At 39.9% G+C, this 23,201-nt stretch overlaps 1 protein-coding gene across 1 annotated transcript in view; it reads left to right on the top strand.

Annotated features, from left to right (window-relative positions):
* Nucleotides 1-9,077: 9,077 nt before the first annotated feature.
* LOC135215306 (sodium/glucose cotransporter 4-like) overlaps nucleotides 9,078-23,201 on the top strand; it is a 118,382-nt gene continuing 104,258 nt past the window's right edge. The window contains exon 1 of the mRNA XM_064249866.1: nucleotides 9,078-9,242. The gene's annotated coding sequence lies outside the window, so the exon portion shown is untranslated. The remainder of the gene's footprint in view (nucleotides 9,243-23,201) is intronic.

Here is a 23,201-nt window from a genome sequence, read left to right as displayed (position 1 = left end):
ACTATGGTCGTATAAAATACTTGGGACTTCCCCAGAGGAGACGGGGGGGGGGGGGGGGGGGGGGCAGAAAGGGGTGAAAAACGGTGTCTGCAGGGCTAGGTAAGGAGCTTCGGAGCACTCTGAGATCTAAGGTAGTTTTGAGGGTGAACTGCTGGGCTCTTACCCTTTTAAGACTTCCTCCTGGTAAGATCCACCCAGTCCCTGTGGGGGGTAAATTCCGACAACCAATGGAAGAAGAGAGCTTTTTTAGAGAATGGATGCTTTCAGTTCAAAGGGGCAACTTGCATATAGACAAGGGTGACTGAATCTTGGTATTAGAGACCTCACTTTCCTTGGTTCTGGCTTAAAATCTTGAACACCTCCCCATTCTAGAGGACATTTCAACCCTAGATGGGTTGGAATGGACAAGACAAGCCAGAAACAAGGACCAATGGCAAATATAAGTTACTGAGCCTTCCATTCTCCCTCGAGTGGACTTATAATATAAGCAATATTCAAACTCTGCCGATGATAATATTCATGAAGTCTTACTCGACAGGTGGAGGATTAATGATTAAAAAAAATAAATAAATAAAGTGTGACGAGACTAAAGACTAACAATTTGCTATATTCCAATAAAGAATACTCTTAAACTATAATGTCACACTGAGAATAACAATGAATAGCAATTAGTGATTATATAAAACTTAACCTATAGGGTAAATTATATCATATATAATACTGCTAGCTTAATTGTTTAAGGCAGCACATACTATCAGTTTACCCTGATGGGATGATATGAGGCGTTCAGGTGTGTTAATGGCCCTACGGTTTCGTTAAGCAACTTTGTCTCATAACAAGATGCCTAACAGTATTGATTACATCCTAGCAAACATTAGTGCAAATTAACAAGGGGAAAATTAATGAAGTAATTCTTTGTAGAGATTAAATAAGATGACACAAAAAATGTAAATTTCACTAGAGACAATGGCAATTTCACAAAATATAAAGACTAGGGGATAACACTAAATCAGAAATCAAATCGACAATGCATAAATGAGCCAGGCTTTGAAAATATCTCTAAAGCTATGGAATTCTAAGTTCCTAGAATAGGGCATGGTACCAATTGTGGTACTTTTATGACAGTAGCTCATAATGAAGTACTAATTTATAAGGCTAGAATAGCTGGCAGGTTTGGCTCTGCCTAAGCAGAGCATACAATATAAAATAAATGCCTAAAGGCAGTAAAGAAGAAGAAAGGAAACCAAGGAAGAGAAGATACAGACAGTACAAAAAAATAGAAAGTTACAAAAAAGATAAGAAGGAAGTAGAGTTATGAAAGGGTAAGAAGGAAGTAGAAGTAGCAGAATCTGGCACTCTCCTCTGGATGGAGAGGGATAGAATTCTCGATAAGAGGGTGGCACTGTGCCAGGAACTAGTGCGGAGAGACTATTGGCTCTTGTAAAGTTTTGGAAAACCTCGACACCCTTTTCCTTTCTTCCTTCGACCTCTCTGAGGTCGGTTTGACGATGCCATTGGGGGCCTTGAATGATTCAAGCCCTTTGAAGATTCCACAAGGGCATTGGCTCCGGCTGCTGCAACAACTGGGGCCTTGGCACTCGTCCCCGTGCCTAATGCTGCATAGCTCAGTTCCCTGAGTTCTTCGGCCAAATGGGATTCGGCAGAGTCATTACTCCGGTACCGGTTAGTTGCTGACAGAGGGGGATTGGATGAGGTAATGGTATTCGGGATGGGCTTACCCGTTGGGAGGACCGACTCTCGGACAGTCTGCGAGGCCGCACCGTTATTGGAGTGTCCACTAAGGTCATGGGTGTCCTGGAGGATTCCTATTGGAATTGGCTCTTCCTTGACTGCCAGCATGGGTAGTGGGGCCAAGCCAGCGGAGGGAAAGCAACCGGGACTTGAGCTCCGGGAGGGAGACTCGAGTCTTGCCTTGGCACTGGCACTGAGGCTGCTCCTGGCTTAGTGGAAGGACTCAAATGTGGCTCAACATCCATGAGAGATGGAGCCTGGCACCTTTAAGTGGCACTGGCTGTGCAGAGGTAGTTCTTGGAGGCCCGTGGAACGGGTCTGGAGCTATGTGAGGGCGGGGGCCCTGATACAGTATAAAAGTAAGAGAAGACTTGAAATCTTGTCCTAGCAGGACATCATAACCTCCTGGTATATAGGTTGCTACTGCCATGGTACATATCTTAGAACGGTGTGGTCGTGTGACACTCAACCGGACAGTAGGTAAGAACATCTTGATGTGGTAGAGGCTCTCTATCGGAATGAACTGGTGCCTATCAACCTGAGCTGCGTAGGGAATTTTATCCTCTCCGATGATGGATACTTGCGCACCGGTGTCGTCAAAAGCTCGGACCTGGTGGGCAGGATAGTGACCTCTGGGAGGTGCGACAAATATGGGGCCTAGAGCTGACGGATTCGTCACGGCCATAGCAATGGCAGAAACAGCAGCTTTCTTGGGGCATCCTGCCCAGGCAGCAGTGTGCCCATGCAATTTGCAGGAGTCACAGAAACTCTTGCTAAAATCAGGCTTGGGCGTGTTGTTTCTGTTCCAATGGCTGTTGTTCTTGTTATTATAATGATTGGGTAGTCCACTTGGAGGAGTGGTGGCAGCTTGCTGAGGAGGATCCACCTTTGAGAGGCACTGCTCCATGGTGTGACCTGGTTTATTGGAACGCCCACACACAGGTTTCCGTGGAGGAACATTGGGGCGCTGGGTAGGCTGAGAGGTGGCAGCAGAAGTAAGAGGGAGAGCAGGGCGTATTTTCTTTTTTAAAGAACTCTGCAGAGGATGGTGGGTGTCATAGGCGTCTGCCCCACTCACAGCACTCCCGAATAGTTTTAGGGGCCTTGTCCACCAAGTGGGTGGCAAGCTCAGGGGGAGTATAGGACAAAAAGTCCTCTAATTGAAAGAGCTCTAAAACCTCCTCAACGGATGTTGCATTTGAGGCCTTCGTCCACCTATGGAGTGCCGGTGTCTTCTTTGCTACCCACTCTGTCCATGTCTGGTTAGCCTCCTTGGGCATAGTCCTCCATTTCCGCCTCCACCGGTCTGGGGTCAACTCATAAGCCCCAAGGATTGCCTCTCAGATGAGGGCGAGATCTTGTCACTCATTCAGGGGAAGGGACTCGAATGCAATCTGCCCTTTGCCAGCAAGATGCTTGCCAAGGAGGAGGGCCACTTCCTGAGGGGTTGGATTGAAGTTCTCGAATACCTGCTTGACATAATCAAGCCAGGTGTCGGGTTCGCTATCGTCCCAAGTCCTAATGAGGTCACCCATTATGAGGAGGTGAGAGTGTGAAGGAGGGGGTGCAGGGGGAGTGGCAGTCAGAGGTGCCAAAATGGCACTCTGGACTCCCATAGCCAGTTGATGGGCTCTTTCTGCAGCCTCTCTTCTCTCCTGGGCTTCTCTTTCTTTCTCCTTTTCTGCTGCTTGGAATGCCCTTTCAGCTGCTTCTCTTTCCTCTTGTGCTTCTCTCTCCTTCTCCCTTTCGGCTGCCTGGTAGGCTCTCTCTCCAGCTTCTCTCTCCTTCTCCCTTTCGACTGCCTGGTGGGCTCTCTCATGTGCTTCTCTCTCCTTCTCCCTTTTGAGTGTCCTCTCTTGGGCTGCTTCTTTCAGCTTGTCGTTCACCCAACTGATCAGTTTTGTGCCCTCCAGCCCCAGGGCTTTTCCGGCTTCTGTGAAGGCCTTAGCCTCCTCCAGTGCTGCATTACTGGCCATCTCAGCAGTAAAATGCTAGTAGACTAGCCTGGAAATAATAGGATGGAAGGCAGTTGCAAAACTGCAAATGTCGCTAGGGGTATGAGGAAATACTCAATGCAGATACTTGGCAAGATGACCGTAAAATCCCTGCAAATACAGTTACTACTGGCATGTAGCGCGGCGGAAAACTTACACCGTAAAATGTCTGTAATTTACAGTTCTGCGGAGAACTTGACGCCGGTAATGGATTTGGCTATAAGTTTTGTACACAAGGAACCTTAATGCGAGTATGGCTTTGTAAAATAAAAAAAGAAAGACTCTGGTTATGAATTTCACGGAAACTCAACATGAAACATGGCAAATGCAGAAACTCATGTAAATACGACTTTGTGAATAAAAAATAAAGAATCTGGTCACAAATTTCACGGAAACTCAATGTGAAAATGTGGCAAATGAACCTCGTAAACGCGGGACTCGACACGAATACGGCTTTGTGAATAAAAAGGAAAAGTCTGGTCACAAATTTTACGGAAACCTAACGTGAAAAAACGTGGCCCATGCAGTTGATAATATAAAATGTATATGGAATCTCCCTTTGTTTTTGTTTTTTTTTTATATCGTCTCGAGGACGAGCTCAGAATTCTTATTTTAAACGATAGCTCATATACATTAATTAAAGGGAAGAGGAAGAACCAGGATAAGGATCTCTCACCCTGCATAAATATACCGCCTCCGCACAAACCCCTTTCCACCCTAGCTCTCGCGAACCTAAGACCCTCGATTCCGTGAATTTAAAACCCCGGAGAGTTAGGCCTGCACACGGATCGGCTAGACAGAAGGAATGAATCACAAGTTCAAGGCCGCGGTAGGGGGAGTTAAGCTAAGTGTACATGTGCCCTTGTTTGAAACGCAAAAGTATTTGCCTTTATTATTATTCTATGCACAGAAAATAAAAAAGTTTATTCCTTATCTTAACGTTAAATTTCCGCTAACACTTTGTTTTTCTTTTTTTCTTACTTATTGACTCATCTATTCCTTTGTCAATAATAGGTTTGAAGTAGACACATGGCCAGGGATTTAAATCCTATCCTGTTTAGACCTGCAAGCGGCCACGAGCGCGAGTGAGAGAGAGAGAGAGAGAGAGAGACGAGCGTTCGACAATAACCAGGGCTATGATTCACATAAAAAAATGAAATATCTTTACAACGCGGGATTCGCGATTAACTTGCAATTCACGAAATATGGCACTTATTTTCATTTTGAATCTTACTCCCTAACCTCTATGCTTTATGTAATGGCACATAAAATTAAAATTTCTCTCTCGAGCTCTAGTCTATCAGCCTACATGTGGTCTATTTCCTATTGCTATAATGGCAGTCAGATTTTATGCCCATAACTAGAATACCTAGTTCTACATAAATAACTAAAAGATAAAATTTACCTTTTTCCTGTTGTGGAGAATTGGGAACCTTGCTTTCGTTTGCTCATAAAAAATATTAAAGGAATTCTGATTCATTTCTTTTGTGATACCAGCTTAACAATCACAAGGGGAGTAGTCACAGCATTGAACCAAGATGGGGGGAATGAGGAGCTAAACAAAGGAGGGGGGAAGTTGCCTTGGAAAAATAGAAATGAAATACAGACACAAGGCAAAACAATTCCCTGACTGAACTGGAATTTACCCTCACAGTACCTGGAAATCCTGGGCTTGGACGTCGTCTTCTGCTTGATATTTCTGTGCACTATGGACAAATAAAAATACTTGGGACTTCCCCCGAGGAGACAGGGGAGAGCAGAAAGGGGTGAAGCGGTGCTTGCAGGGCGAGTTAAGGAGCTTCTGAGTGCTCCGAGCTGTAAAGTAGTTCTGAGGGCGAACTGCTGGGTTCCTACCCTTTTAAGACTTCCTCCTGGTAAGATCCACCCAGTCCCTGTGGGGGGTAAATCCCGACAACCAATGGGAGAAGAGAGCTTTTCTAGAGAATGGATGCTTTCAGTTCAAAGGGGCAACTTGCATATAGACAAGGGTGACTGAATCTTGGTATTAGAGACCTTACTTTCCTTGGTTCTGGCTTAAAATCTTGAACAATATATACATATATATATATATATATATGTGCTTATTAGCTGACCAATCTAGTGTTGCCTGGGAAAACTCTAAATGACAACCAATAAACTTTCCCTCCTAAGGTAGTTGTTTCATTTACATTGCCCAGGATATTTGACATTTTATATTTCATCACTTCTGACCCCCATTTCTACTGGGGCTGAACTTGAAATTGAAGGGCATCAGTAGTGTCATTATTAATCTCAGTGACCTCAAATACTCTGGATTGGACCCTAATATCTGTCGTTTTCAGTCATTTTTATATTCACCCCTTTCCAACTTCCTTCCCACAACCACCCCCCCACACCCACTGGTACCAGTGATGTCTTACCCCCCCACAGTATTCTTTCCCAGGTGGGAGGTTATGTGTATACCAAGTTTGGTTGAAATTGATCGATGCGTGTCCAAGTGTATGTGGCACAAACACAAACATACATCCATCCATTTACATATATATTAATATTGTGGCTATTGAAATTTCATATAATGTATATATATATATATATATATATATATATATATATATATTATACAGTTAAGTGCACTACCCTGTTGACATATATACTGACTTTAATGTTTCGACTCGTATACAAGTGAATTTATTTCCATTTGGCATATTCTGTGTGTGTGTGTGGTGTGTGTTCTTTCTCTCAGGAAGTAAATGGAGGCGCTTTCACTCGCTATTGTTATCAGTAGGAATACGATTAGATTGTTGAAAGTGCATGCGTGCATAGCTCTTTCTGTTTGAGTCATATACCGATAAACATTACTATAATATTGAACCTTTCACTTAAACTGTAGTGAGAGAGAATGAGGAAATCAAAGGACAGAAACCTTTGATTATCTTCCCTGTTCGAGAAATGCTGAAGGTGACCCAACTCCACGACTGTCAGCTAGTTTACGAGATTTGATGATTCAAATCATTGCACACTATCTGCAATATTGCTTGACTTTGTCAGCTTCAGTGAAGTTTCTGTCTTCGGGGTTCATTTGAAAAAATTATTCCAGGTCTACTTCCATTGAAAAAAAAAAGGCTCCTGAAAGACGCGAGGAAGAGTAAAAGATCAAGTATAGTATATAAGTGATGAAAGAGAGAAATCTGAAGAACAACTGAGACGATGACGTAATGATCAGTGCGCAGCGAATATAACTGGGTTCCTGACTGTTACCGCTCTTTCGTGCCATCTCTAGCAGTCGACAGTCTGAAGAAGAGGTAATATTTCTTTGTAACGTTTCTGTAGAAACCCGAATAAGTAAATACTAAATAAATAGATAAATAGACAATAAAAAGAAACTGGATCACGATCATTGTGATCCTACAGACGATTGCCCTTTATGAGGAACAAAATGTATTAAAAATCTTTCCTGATCATACTTAAGTCTGACTGGCATTCATTTGTCCGTTAGTTCATTGCCAGTATACCCGTTTTAGTCATTATTTCTTCCGTGAGTGGAGATTCTATATTATATCATCCACTGTCACGTGTCTTCCCGCGACATCCTGAGGTCGTGGGACTTGGCACCGGCTTTGCTGTGCATAACACGATACAGACCTGACTGCTGCTGTTACTAAGCAAAACTGGTTCCGCGGCCGTCGAAGGACTTCATTAATTAAAAGGATTTTGCCTCTTGAGACACATAATATATTTAACCAGCTTATTTATCTAGTTTTTCATATTCTACATACGTACTTGTTTTTTTTAACTGATTTTTGCCTTCCTTGAAGATATTTTGTGATCTGGACTTTAGTGGGTGACACAAATCCTGTTCTTGTTATTAACTTGATGTATCTAATCTTATGAACTTCTAGCCATTTTTATGATCGTTTTTTTTTTCTGCAAGTCTTTATTTTCCTTTTCTAGACACAAACGTTCTCGCAGTTTCACACGCGGTCATTAACATCGTTTCATCAGTGACTTGTTTGAAAATTCGATTTGTCTCATAACTTTCTATTTATTTTCACATGATGCTTTCACAAAAACATAACTTAACTCAATATCTTTAAAAAAATATTTCCAGTGAAGTTTCTGTCTCTAGATTTAATGTAAAAAAAAATATTACAACAGTGCTGCTTCCATGCAAAAAATGCCTCCAGAAAGACCTGCCAACTGGTTTGAAATGGATTTGTATGTAAAGTCATCAGAACATAGAATTTAGGTCAAATACCAAACGCTTGGACCTATGCGGTCATTCAGTGCTGAAACGGAAATTGACAATAAAAAGGCTTGAGAGGTGTAAAAGGAGGAAAACCTCGCAGTTGCACATCAAAAAAATTGTTAGACAGGGAGGAAAGTCAGATGGAAGAAAGAGAATATAAAAGGACATACAATAAAAGGAATGAAATGGGTTGCAACCAGGGGAGGATGGGGCGCTGCAGAGACCCTTAGTTTTGGGGTATATGTGCCAGTGCGAGCTCTTAAACTTTCAGCAGTTTTTGTAAGTTGTATGTCGTAGGCAACTCAATCGCTTTGTTCTAGTAGTGTCTCATTGCCATTGATAAGGGTCAGTTACTCTGCTGCACAGGTGGCCAAACAGTCGATCGCTGCCACTTATATATATATATATATATATATATATATATATATATATATATATATATATATATATATATATACTATTATATGCTGGTACTTTCGTAACGGAAATATCTTCTCTTCGACTGTATGAAATGTTAGAAAAGAGTTTTGCAACATTTTCAGATTCCTTATATAGCTTAGAGTTATAGGATGTCTAAAAATGTATGTTCAGATCTCGCATAACATAATGTAAAAGCTAATATAATGTAGAATGTAAAAAGAAAGAGATTAACTTGGTCTGTTCCAAGATAGAAATTTTTTCCATAAGATGTCAACAACTCATATTAGAGGAACTCGAGATCTCCATTTTGTTTTGGATACATGTCAACACGTCTGATAAGGGACTTCTGTTTCGATCGAGTACGTGTCTTTGTAGGGCGCACTATGTACATGACTGGTTTCATACGTGTATGTCTTTGCCGAAACCACGTGTAGATTTCACAATTTTTCTGTAAACTTACGTCATATTAGAAGCTTCTAGAAAGTTGCATCATCTTTTGCAAGCCCAAAACGTTTTGTGTGAAATCCACTATCCAGCTTCCGTACGAAAAGAAAGCATTCATTACAGACTTTGAATTCCTGTCGTTAAGATCTCTCTCTCTCTCTCTCTCTATCTCTCGCACGCCACTTTTGATTTCAAATTAACGTAAAGACTTTAGTGTACGTAATTGTTGGTAACTCATAAATTTCAGATTTGATATATCTTAGAGTTATTTAGTATTATTTAGCGTTTTTTGTGGAATCTGAACAAACATTATACAAGTGTGTAACAGTACCTTTTCTTTTGTGAAATATTGTGAATTGGTGAAATTTTTTGGAGTTAACTGCAGCAGAGAGATAATTGGTACCAAGGTAAAGTGTTACTATCAGTTTATTAGTTGCAACTAATAGTTACAATGGTTTGGTGAAAATATAAATTTTTACACATTGCAAATTTTTGTGTTTTGTGTTTGTTTCATTTGAAGTGATTTTTTTGTGCATTTGTCCATTTTTCTTATTAAAGCAATTATTGTGCATTTATCCATTTTTTCTTATTGAAGTATGTGTTTTTATTTTATATTCTGTGTGATTAGTGCTTTTTGCAATTTTGGTACTTCCATAATTTGCTGTGATGTGATTTCATTTTGCATTCACAGGTTAATTAACTTAGTTGTTTTCAATACTTAATCATTGCACATTTAATTGAATTTAACACTTGTGAATTAATTTGCATTTACTGAGAATCCTTTTCAAGTTTTATTGTTGTTTAGCTCTTGTGAATTAATTTCCAAATTTTAGTTATTGCCTAACACTTTTGAATTTCAATTGAATTAATTTTCTTGAATTTTGTGTTAAATTAATTTTGATTTAATTTTACTGAATTCAAAAATTAATTAAACTTTGCTTTGTTTTCAAGTAACGGTAAATTTCCTTGAGATTGTGAATTTCACTTATGAATTTTGAGTTTGATAATAAATTTTTGTATCTTAAATTTTTATAAGTGTTTTCTTTTTCACCAGTATGATTAGATTATGCTTAGGTAGAAACATAGAGTGGTAAGTGGGCTGTTTTCCTTCAATTTACTTGAAGTGAGTTAGAATCAGGGAAGTAATTAGACTTCTGAAATCAGGGAAATTCTTAGACTTTTAAAGTTGTTGATGGAGTGATGCCCTTTAATTAATTTAATTACGTAAGATTAACTCACACCTGTTTTAATGAACTTAGTCTGATTTTCTCCAATACTGGTAAGTTGTTTAAGGGATCACTATTGCCTTTAAGAGTATTCAGTCGTATTTTACTTATGATGAAGGTACAGGTGTCTGGCTGTTGTGAGGTACTCATTTAATGATTGGTAAGTGTAGTAACCATTTACTTGGCACTTTGTCACAAGTATTAATGGTGCCCAGAGACCCGGGAAAACAGATTACATTGTCACTCTAGTCTATACTGGTGGTGTTAGGGATATATTTTGTTAGGAGAGTGACCATATAGGTTCAAGAATTTTTAGCAGCCCCTTCCATCCAAGTGTTATCTGAAACCACTCTGACTAAGGCACAGTAGTGCGCTTTAGCAGTGTCATATGGTGGTTATGTGTCTATTAGTATGGTAAAGGCACAAATAAGATGTATTGCTATGGAATCATTGATAGACTCTGGTAGAATATAACTGATGATGATGAGTTAGAATTGGCTCAAGAGTTGTTGAATGTAGCACATGCTGATCTTATAGATAAGCAAGAAGAAAAGAAAGAGAATAGTGATGCAGAGCTAGATCTTAGACACATTGAAGCAGAAGAGAATTTGATTAAGCTGAAAATGCATGCTGAAAGAGAAAGAGAAGACAGGGAGAAAAGAGAAGAGAAACAGAAGACACGGAGAAAAGAGAAAGAAGAGAAAGAGAAGAAGAAATAGCAGCAGAAGAGGAAAGAGAAAGGATAAAAGAGGAGAGAGAAATTGCAAGACGTGAAAGGGAGATGGAATTGATAAGAGCTAGATCCACAATACCTGTGGCACCGTCTAACCCTAACCAAGGTAATCAAGACCCTGTATTTGATGTAGTAAGAGTACAGAAGTTCATCCCTAAGTTTACTGAAGAAGCTCCAGGTGACTTTTTTTATCACTTTGAGAAAGTGGCTTCAGGTATGGGATGGCCAGAAGATAAATGGTCAGTTTTGCTACAAAGTGTCTTAATTGGTAAAGGGAGAAGTGCTTATCTAGCCTTAACAGCTGATCAGTGTAAAGACTACAAGGTACTTAAACACAGTGTGCTACAAGTTTACCAGATGACCCCAGAGTACTACAATGAAAGATTCAGAAATTCAAGAAAAGATGAGAAGGGAACTTTCTTAGATTATGCTTATAAAGTGAGAAGGTGTTTTAAACGTTGGTTAGAAGCTGCTAAAGTTAAAGCTTTTGATGAGTTAGAAGAATTACTTGTTCTTGAACAGTATCTTAGGGGAATTCCAGAATATATAAGAGCCTATTTGAGAGAGAGAGAGAGAGAGAGAGAGAGAGAGAGAGAGAGGTTAAGAAACTTGACAAAACTGCTATACTGAGTGAAGATTACAATATAATTAGTAGCCAATGCAATTACAAAATCAAATACCAGAATCAACAACGCACAGGTTTTAAGTCTCATCCAAATATCAGGAACAAATTTAATGGGAAACCTACAAGTGATACTACCAAGAGTACACAAGGTAATACACCTCGGCAAGCTAATGTGAAGTCCTCATCCAGTTTTTCAAGACAGTTACAGAAACCTAATGTTGTCTGCTTCAAATGTGGAAGAGCAGGACACTTCAGTCAAGAGTGTTACCGGAATCAACAACTGTCAAAGCCAGTTAGTCAATTAGTGAAAGGTGACCAGGTGAAACAAACTACGAAGAGCAGTGTGGGAAAGAATCAAACTCCAGAGAAGACTGAAACTAAACAAGCTGAATGTTTAGCAACCAGCGGAAATGTAACCTCAAGCAGTGAGTGGCTTAGCAGTGTGGAGGCTTTTAAGCCATATATCTATGAGGGTATGCTGTCAACTCAAGGAGGGAGTGTGCAGGTACCAGTCAAGATATTACGTGATACAGGGAGTAACCATAGTGTGGTAGTATGTGGTGCTCACCCTCAGTTGAAGAAGAGTCTCATCGGAGATTCAGTTATTTTGAAGGGTATAGGAGGAGAGGAAGTAACTCTTATATGCCGCTTACACCTGTCCTGTGAATTGGTGACAGGGAATGTAGATTTTGCTGTAAAGGACTCTCTGGCTGTGGAAGGTGTACACGTTCTGACGTTCTGTTGGGGAATGAAGTTGGTGGTGTGGCATTTATTCCTTGTCCTGTAGTGACAGTCAAACCATTGAGGATTAGTCCTACAGTAGATTTGGAGAAGAATAACCCCCACCTGTTTCCTAGTTGTGTAACTACCAGAATTATGAAGACAACTAGGACTGCAAGTGAAGAAACTGAGGATTTACACACCCAAGAAGGATCAAGTGAAGGGTCTTTATGCATAGAAGAATTGTTCCAGGGAAGTGATGTTTCCCATAGTGCTGACCAAGAAGAGATTTCCCATGATGAAAAAGACGATGACGAAGAAGAAGAAGAACCTGTTGTTCCTGAAGAGACTCAGAGTAGTCAAAGTGTTCCTGAAGACAGCAGTGAAACGGCAGTAGCTGAGTTAGCAGATATAGAGAATTCAACCCTTGAAGTTGGTCAAGTGACAAGAGACAAGCTAATGGACTTGCCTAAGAAGGATGCATCGTTAGCTGATTTATTCTTCAGAGTTGTTGATCGAGAAGAGATGCAACAAACTCCTACCTGTTATTATCTGAAGGAAGGTTTGCTGATGAGGAAGTATAGACCTACAGATATACCAGGAGATGCTGTATGGGGCGAATATCATCAAATTTGATTCCATATCCATTGAGGAGGCAAGTGGTGGCAGTAGCTCATGAGTCTGGACATATGGGAATCAGGAGGACAGTGGAGAAGATCATGAATTATTTTTTTCTGGCCTGGACTTCACAAAGATGTTAGCAGGTTCTGTCGTGAGTGTCAAACCTGCCAGATAGCTGGAAAACTGAATGAAACCATCCAGAAAGCCCCCCTACAACCTATAGAAGTTAGAGGAGAACCCTTTAGCAAAGTGATTATAGACATGGTTGGACCGCTGCCAAAGACAAAGAAAGGAAATAAGTATTTGTTAACATTAATGTGTCCTGTGACAAGATATCCAGAGGCGATCCCTGTTAGAAACATATCTGCCAAGATAGTTGCTGAAAAACTTGTGGAGATTTTCTCAAAGTTTGGTATACCAGAAATAGTACAAAGTGATAGAGGAACAAACTTTACTTCAAAGTTATTCCAGGATGTGATGAATTTGTTAGGAGTGAAACAACAGTTATCCACTGCCTATCATCCAGAAACTCAAGGTGCCTTGGAAAGGTTCCACCAGACATTGAAAAGTATGCTGACAAAGTATTGTTCCGAGTCAGGAAGAGAATGGGATGTTGGTTTACCATTTAACGTTGTTTGAAGTTAGGGGTACTTATCAAGAAAGTATGGGATGTTCACCTAATGAGATGATTTTTGGTAGAGAAGTGAGAGGACCATTGAAGATTCTCGCAGAAAATTGGGAAGAAAATCAAGAGGAAAGCCAAGGTGAATATGTGAAGAACTTGAGGAAAAGGTTGAAAGAGATTAGAAAATTCACTTTAGGAAATCTGAAAGTGAGTCAAGAGAAAATGAAAACGAGATATGATGCTAAGACTAAGCTAAGAAGTTTTAGTATTCTTACCTGTCAAGAGATTTCCCCTCACTAATAAATTTCAAGGTCCTTACAAGATAATTCAGAAGTTAAGTGATAGAACTTGTGTGATTGAAACACCAGAAAGAAGATGATGACCAATGAAGATACATTTGAACCTCTTGAAACCTTATTTCTCAGAAACTAAAACTGAAACTGTGTCAATAACACAAACAACTTCATCTACAGAAGATAATGATGGCTACGAATTGGGAGCTGAAAGCAAGATGAATAATTCTTCAATTTTGGAAAATTTGGACGATAAACTGAAACATCTGAGTGCTGAACAAAGTGAAGACTTAAGTGGAGTAATTAGAAGTTTCCCAGAAATTTTTGCAGATGTACCTAAGCGTACTGATCTGACCAAGCACGAGATCAAGATTAAAGATGATGGAAAACTATTCAAGCAAAGAGCCTATCACTTATCACCTTATCATCGAGATGTTTTGAAGAAGGAAGTTGAGTATTTACTGCAACATGGATTAGCAGAACCCAGTTCAAGTCACTTCAGTTCTCCATGTGTGTTAGTGAAGAAACTAGATGGTTCATTTAGAATGTGTATTGATTATAGGAAACTGAATTCCATCAGTGTGGCTGACAATTATCCTTTGCCTCTTATAGATCAGTTACTTGATAATATTGGGCAAGCCAAGTTTGTTTCCGAGATAGACTTGTTGAAAGGATATTATCAAATTCCCTTAGATGCGAATGCCAATTTGCTGTCAGCTTTTATTACTCCTTTTGGACTGTATCAGCATACTGTTCTGCCATTTGGTCTGATGAATGCACCTGCAACATTCCAATGAGTAATGGATCAACTGCTAGGATCAATAGAAGGAGTAGGTTTATACCTGGATGACATAGTGATTTACTCTACAACATGGGAAGAACATCTGAAGATTCTGAGGAAAGTTTTCAAGAAACTACAGGAAGCAGGACTAACAGTCAACCTAGAGAAGAGTGAGTTTGGAAAGGCAACTGTTCAGTACCATGGGTTTGAAGTTGGGAAAGGCCTTCTTGCTCCAGTAAATGCTAATGTAGAAGGTATCTGTAAGGCTACCCCACCTATTACCAGGAAACAGCTACAGAGATTTTTAGGCATGGCTGGATTCTATCATCGTTTCTGCCCAAATTTCTCAGCCGTAGTAGCTCCCTTGACAGACTTAACTAGTCCCAAAGCTATGTTTGTTTGGACTCCATGTCAAGAATCCTTTGAGAAGGTAAAAGCCATTTTAACTTCAAGACCAGTACTTCAAGCTCCAGACTTCAACAAGAAATTTGTGATACAAGTTGATGCTTCTGACTGTGGCACTGGAGCTGTTCTACTTCAAGAAGATGAGAATAACATCTACTATCCTATGTGCTTCGTGTCTTCAAAACTGAAAAAACATCAGGAAGTATACTCAACAATCGGAAAGGAAACTTTAGCCTTAATCACAGAATTGAAAAAATTTGAAGTGTACCTATGTAAACAGACCTAGGAATGAAGAAATTTTAGTGTTGTCTGATCACAATCCACTATCATTTATCCAGAGAATGAAAAATCATAATCAAAGACTGACCAGGTGGTCTTTGTACTTGCATCAGTGTAACTTGAGAGTGCAGCACATTAATGGCAAAAACAATGTAGTTGCTGATTATTTATCTCGTTGCGAATCATTGGATTCAACACAGTGATAACCAATCTTCTAGGGGGAGGCATATTATATGCTGGTACTTTCATAATGGATATATCTTTTCTTTGACTGTATGAAATGTTAGAAAAGAGTTTTGCAACATTTTCAGATTCCTTATTTAGCTTAGAGTTATAGGAAGTCTAAAAATGTATGTTCAGATTTCGCATAACATAATGTAAAAGTTAATATGACATAGAATGTGAAAAGAGAGAGATTAACTTTGTCCATTCCAAGATAGAAATTATTTCCATAAGATGTCAACACCTCAGATTAGAGGAACTCGAGATCTCTGTTTTGTTTTGGATACATGTCATCACGTCTGATAAGGGACTTCTGTTTCGATCGAGTACGTGTCTTTGTTGAGCATACTACGTACCTGACTGGTTTCTTATATGTACTGTATGTCTTTGTCGAATTCATGTGTAGGTTTCACAATTTTTCCAGAAAGTTACATCATATTAGAAGCTTCTAGAAAGATTGCACCATCTTTCACAAGCCCAAAACGTTTTGTGTGAAATCCACTGTCCAGCTTCCGTACGAAAAGAAAGCATTCATTACAGACTTTGAATTCCTGGCGTTTAGATCTCTCTCTCTCTCTCTCTCTCTCTCTCTCTCTCTCTCTCTCTCTCTCTCTCTCTCTCTCTCTCTCTCTCGTGCCACTTTTGATTTCACACTAACGTAAAGACTCATATAAATTTCAGATTTGATATTTCTTAGAGTTATTTAGTATTATTTAGCATTTCTTGTGGAATCTGAACAAACATTATACAAGTGTGTAACAGTACCTTTTCTTTTGTGAAATATTGTGAATTGGTGAAATTTTTGGAGTTAGCTGCAGCAGAGAGATAATTAGTACGAAGGTAAAGTGTTACTATCAGTTTATTAGTCGCAACTAATAGTTACAATGGTTTGGTGAAAATATAAATTTTTACACATTGCAAATTTTTGTGTTTTGTGTTTGTTTCATTTGAAGTGATTTTTTTTGTGCATATATCCATTTTTCTTATTGAAGCTAATTTTTGTGCATTTATCCATTTTTTCTTATTGAAGTATGTGTTTTTATTTTATATTCTGTGTGATTAGTACTTTTTGCAATTATGGTACTTTCCATATTTTTCTGTGATGTGCTTTCATTTTGCATTCACAATTTAATTAACTTACTTGTTTTCAATACTTAATCATTGCACATTTAATTGAATTTAACACTTGTGAATTAATTTGCATTTACTTAGAATTCTTTTCAAGTTTTATTGTTGTTTAGCTCTTGTGAATTAATTTCCTAATTTCAGCTATTGCCTAACGCTTGAATTTCGATTGAATTAATTTTCTTGAATTTTGTGTTAAATTAATTTTGATTTAATTTTACTTAATTAATTCAAGAATTGATTGAATTTTGCTTTGTTTTCAAGTAACTGTAAATTTCCCTTAGATTCTGAATTTCACTTATAAATTTTGAGTTTGATAATAAATTTTTTGTATTTTAAATTTTCATAAGTGTTTTCTTTTTCACCAGTATGATTAGATTATGCTTAGGTAAAAACAAAGAGTGGTAACAGAGCTGTTTTCCTTCAATTTACTTGAAGTGAGTTAGAACCAGGAAAGTAATTAGACTTCTGAAATCAGGGAAATTCTTAGACTTTTAAAGTTGTTGATGGAGTGATGCCCTTTAATTAATTTAATTACGTAAGATTACCTCACACCAGTTTTAATGAACTTAGTCTGATTTTCTGCAATACTGGTAAGTTGTTGAAGGGATCACTGTTGCCTTTAGAGTATTCAGTCGTATTTTACTTATGATGAAGGTTCAGGTGTCTGGCTGTTGTGAGGTACTCATTTAATGATTTGTAAGTGTAGTAACCATTTACTTGGCACTCCGTGATAATATATATATATATATATATATATATATATATATATATATATATATATATATATATATATATATCTATATATATATATATAAGTGCTACATAAGCAGAATATATGGAATGTTATTCCATATATAAAAACTAAAACTATGATTAATTAAAACCAGTGACCCAAGAGGTCAACCAGTTTGCTTGTAGGAATGTGATCAGACCAAATGATAAAGTAGGCTAAGATGATGTGTTGTAATCAGTCAGTGTCTAGTTGCCGTCACCTGTGGTCATTCATTTGTTTTGAAAACAGTAGTCCAAGGATCCTGCTTGAGACAACCACCGTGACCTATAGCTCAAGCAGCCTACGTGACTTGTGATCTATGTCATCTGTGTGTATGTTTGTATGTTCGAGCTACTGTCTGCTTCCTTTATGATTTGTAAACGAGATTGTAGTCAGAATTTAATCAGCCATCATCATTGGCAGACCTGTACAAATTTACTTGATCTTCATAATGTAATCTCGGAGAATAGAGATAATTTGTACTTCGTGTTTTCTACTAGAAACCTCACATCAGAAAGAAGATATTGAATTGAACTTAGAAATTCTCATCATGAGTTTGAAACATCTCCGTCGTCATAACCAAAGAAGATACTGACTCCGACCTTAGCATAAAGTTATCACAGGTCTAAATAACCTCACAGGGCGCCTTATTATACAAAGGCATGAGCCCTAGATAATTGGTGGCAGCCTACAACAAGAACTCTTCAACGTCTTCCGAAGAATAACCAGAATAATGAATAATGTATCATATCAGAAGTTAACGACGATGAAAGCAAGAGATTCTTCAAGCAACTTAGTATCATCGTTTAGTGAGCGTCTTCAGCAGTGCATACCTTCAAGAAACAAACCTGACGTGTCTGCTTCCTACGGCAACGCAAGCTTCGTCCTAACTGTAAGAGATGTCTCTCATTAGAATCATTCAAGAAATATCACCGTTTATTGAGCGTTTCCAGCACTTCAAGAAACAAACCGGACGCGTCTGCAGCATATCGGATCTTCAAGGAAACGAATCATCCAACAAACAAACACCAAACGAGCAGAACGTGAACTGAGAATTCCGGTCACTGCAGAAGAGCGACATCGAAGCTAAACGCTGTGACATTACCTAAACAGCAAGATCTTCAAGACCAGCAAGAGAAACGAATCATTCAACAAACAAACAACGTTAAGAACAAGGGTCATCCGCTAAACAGAGAAGGGGCACCAAGGCCGTGTGTCGTTATCGAAACACTGTGACTTCCCACAAAATCAAGCTAAGTACAATCCTTTTTTATTCATTGGAGTAACTTTGAGTGTTTCCTTTGCAGGTTGAATTTTAGTTGTTCCTGTGGCTGAAGTTGCGAGACATTCTTAATCTTACTTTTTTTACAGAAATTATCTACATCATTGGGATTTTGCTACTGTGAGTTTTTATCTTTAAGTTTCTGTTTCCAGAAGTTCTTCTGAAATATCATAATCATATACTGTGTTAAATTTATCATTTTGGGTGATTATTAATTCTGTACGTAACAAATCATATTAAACATTGAATATGCGTTTACGCAGTGGACGTCTGTATTTATACAGATGCATGGATAGGGGCGTTAGGCACCGTAGTGATGATAAAACACACAAAAACAAGTGGAACACTCGTAGAAATCTGGATAAATTAGAGGTAACACTATTTCGGGTCAGGACAATAAAGGCTCCTTTACAAGGTCCTGATTGCAGTTTTAGCCTTGAGTTTTTTTAGTTATATGCGTAAAAATCGAATCTCTATGACTCAACTTAACTTTTAAAAAATACGGCTAGATTGCAAGGAATAACATGTCTGTAAAAACTTTCATTAGGTTAACATGCTTACCATTTATATTGTGGCCAGCCCAACGTGGGTTTGAGAGTGATACGTCGACTGTCTTATTTTGCCTTTATTACAATCAGTCACGAAAAAATGAACAAACATAAATATTCACAGTAGTGACAATTTTGCCATTTTAGTTAAATGATAACTCCTTAACACTAGGACAGGTAAATCCCTTAACTCACATTAGAATCAATTTCTCAGTCATCACAATAGTTAAAATAACTATAACTGCACATAGAATCTTTAAGAAATATACATAGGCATTACCATGCACTTCAAGAAATTAAAAATGTCATGAGCGATCTCTACCCGCCAGCTATCCCGGCCCGTAGCGCGTTTCACCCTGGTCCAACCCCTTACGACCTCTCATGCATTAATTCATTATCAAGTATAAGATCTCTCATTCAGCGATTCATTATTAACTTAACAAAATAATACTCTTTTACTTACCAAATCATTTGCTTTCCCACTGTAAGGACCGTCCGTCTTAATCCCCTCGTGGTCCACTGCCTACATTCCTGAAGGGGAATGGCATCATAATTTGTGCACATGACCCCTAACGACACTCGTTGAACAAGCCTGTATTTCCATCATATTCACTTCTCTATTTAGCTATCAATTGTTATTCATCAGCAACAACCCTCTCTTAGCTCTTAGTTTATAAAATCTCAGTACACTGCAATGCCTACCTCCTAAATCGCTTAATTTCCTCCAAGGCCATACACATCCGTCCTCACTTAGGTCTAAACACAAAAGGCCAAGCTTCCCTCCCACGCACTTGACCAGGCGGCGGGGAAAACGAGCCGATGGTTCCTTTTTCTTGCTCGTCATAAAGGGAGAGAGGAAGTAGGGAAAGCATCCAAAATCACCCTTAGTGCCCACAAAAGGGAACTTGTTCACTTGTAAATAAAATTTTCTTTCAAGATGGGACAAGAGTATACTCTTATATCTTATATCGAGTGGCCCGAAATTCAATTACCAAACTTTTCTTTTACCACAAAAACAGCTGTTTACGACTGCGCAGCAAGCAAGTTGTTTTTCCATCACGCAGCGGACATATTGTTAACAGTCGCGCAGAGAAGATGCCCAAACTTTTCCCACGTCGACACCCGCCCCCTTTTTGCTGTGTCCCCAAGACTACATTCAGGACCCTCCTCACAGTACCTATCAATCGTTCCCATACTCCTCCAAAATGCGAGGCGCCTGGGTGATTGAAACAAATTCCCCCCCACACTGGAGCAACTCATTTCGCACCTTGTTTTCTCCCAAGAACTCATAACTGGAGTCGAGAACCTTCCGTGATCCCACAAAATTAGTGCCGCAGTCGCATCTAATTGTCCCAAACTGTCCATGACGAGCCAAAAACCTTCTGAAGGCTCTAATGAATAAGTCTGATGTGAGATTTGACGTTACTTCCAAGTGTATGGCCCTCATGTTCAAGCAGGTGAATATAACTCCCCAGTGCTTTATCTGCGCTCTGCCCCTTCTCACAAAGAATGGCCCAAAAAAGCCCAGTGCGATAGAAGGGTGGTTTCCCTGACTCCACGCGATCAGATGGTAGATCAGCCATTTGCTGTTCAATTACCTTTCCATGTACCCTGCGACACTTGGTGCATTTCCCTAGCACGCGCTTCACCGCTGCATTGCCCTTAACCACCCAAAATTTCCCCCTCATTAGACCCAGAACATACATTATGCCCATATGGTTGGAACGCTCATGATAATACTGGATAACTATGCCAGTCAAGTGGCCCTTATATGGCAGAATAATTGGATTCCTTTTGCTCGGGGAGATATTTGCCAGTGATAACCTCCCCCCAACGCACAATAGCCCATTTCTCAGGATTGGTTTCAATTTTCTTAAGGAGCTGGAAACCCTGATGGTGCTGCCCTTCTCAAGACTTGCTATTTCTACCTCATAAGTCATACGCTGTGCTACCTGCACAACCAGTCTCTGCCAAGCTCATAACTTGTGTGGACAAATGCATGTTTAGCTCGCTAAGCTGCTGCCTATGTTTGTACATTAAATATCTGGCAAATAATATGACCCAACCTACGGCTCTGAGTAGCCGGATCCACTTTGAGTAGTGGTGGATGATTTTATGCAACCCTGTCTGCCTACGATCCAACCCAACCCTGTAGCTGATTGTTTGGCAGACGTGCGCCCTTTTGGGACCTATCTCACGCCTAACTTCTAGTCCTTCCACACTGTTCGACATGTGGGCTGGCTCTGCTGGCCAAAAACACTCCTCCTTCAGCAAAAAACCCGGCCCTGTTCTCCACCTTTCAGACTGCTTGGAGCGTGATGCATCGTCTGCTGGGTTCCATTCAGAGTTAACGTACCTCCACTCATTCTGATCACTACCTTCCCTTATCATAGAGACGCGGTTTGCTACGAATGTTTTGTACCTTGCTCGATCATTTCGAATATAACGCAAGACAGTTGTTGAATCTGTCCAATAATAGACCTCATCCACCTTGAAATCTATCATGGCCAGAATTGTGGTTCCAAGTTTTACGGCTAGTACAGCTGCACTAAGCTCTAGGTGGGGAACTGAAACATCCTTTCCCATAATGAATCTACATGATACATTTCCCCACTGATCTGTGACCCGCAAGTATGCCACTACTCCTTAAGCCATGATGCTTGCATCCGAGAACAGATGCAGCTGTATTAAGGTACCTGACTCCCACCCAATAACCTGTTGCAATGTCGCACCCTGCGGGTGAATCTCCCATGTTTAAAAGCTTGTTTGGTGTGAGTGGAGCTGGGTCTCTACTGTCTGAGGTGACAATGGTAAGGGGCCTACTATTAACTGTTGCTTCCACCTCACAAAAGAGTGTCACACCTGAATTGACTTCAGGCGCTACTGCACCCAAAGCCATGGGTTGTTCACTCCTGTCCATGTCAGGGTCTATGTGTTCCCTTATCCTAGTGATGGGAGCTATTTCTCTATCATTTTCGTCAAATTGTTGTAAAACCTTTTCCTCTGCCACCACCTCAGCTATCTCTGCCTCCAACCTAAGCTTCTCCCTCCTTTGTCTTAAAGTTTCTTCCTCTCGCTCTATGGCCTGCAGCTCTTCCAACTTCTGTAATTTTGCTTCCAACCTGGCTCTAGAAGCAGCTGCCAACCCGCGCCTACTCCCAGTAGAACTCACGCTCGACTGTTTAGAGCCCCCTAAAGCAACAGATTGCCTACCAATAACTGATGCACTATCCCCCACATTTAAATGTTCCTCCTCCTCTGGGAAGGGCCCAATGTCCTCTCCTGCCTCATGGTCCTGATTGATCTCACTGTCCTGCCTGACCTCGAGTTCCTTTAAAAATTCGTGAACACTCCTGCCCTCCTTCTCTAGGGACTCACTCAGACGCTGATACAATTCAGATTTGTCCCCCCCCCCCCCCCCCATTGGGAGGCTTCTAGCTCTCAAACCCTCCCTCAATTGCACAACTTTAAGGGTCTCCATTTTCCTGGATTCAGCTCTGGCCACTCCCTATGAGCTAACGAAATTCCCTAGTCGAACCATAGCTGACCTATCCAATGAGTTGCCAAGAACCTGCACCACTCCGTGAAGACAACTACCAGTACCTTACTCAGTTGCGATGTCACAAAGATCCATCAAGCCTAGGGAGCAACCCTGAATGCATCAATGTCTCATGTCCCAGCCTTATTTACTTAAGCCTTACTGCAAGCGGCAAACAGACTGTGGGAAATCATCCTACGAACCTGAATTAATTCACCATGAGGCTTAAACATGTTGCACTGCTCTCCCAGCTTGGGCACGCCCGCCCCTCTAATTGCTATTAACCCTTTACCGTGGTTCATCAGGGTCCTTAGCTAGGACATCACAATCCTACTAATTTTCGTTACCAACCCACGAACACGATCTTGAACCCCTCAAATATTGCCAATCAGCCCTTGCCCAGGACAAACTCACCCAGATGTAGTTTTGCATGCCCCACAAAATTACGCCCCTCCCTGAAGAAATGGCACAAATCTGGGAACCATCACAACATATAGCTGTATATATATATATATTATATATATATATATATATATATATATATATATATATATATATATATATATAT

Source organism: Macrobrachium nipponense, chromosome 5 (assembly GCF_015104395.2).
Source record: "Macrobrachium nipponense isolate FS-2020 chromosome 5, ASM1510439v2, whole genome shotgun sequence".
NCBI classification, from domain to species: domain Eukaryota; kingdom Metazoa; phylum Arthropoda; class Malacostraca; order Decapoda; family Palaemonidae; genus Macrobrachium; species Macrobrachium nipponense.
Note: the sequence above shows the minus strand (reverse complement) of the source record. Positions and strands in the feature narration are given on the sequence as shown.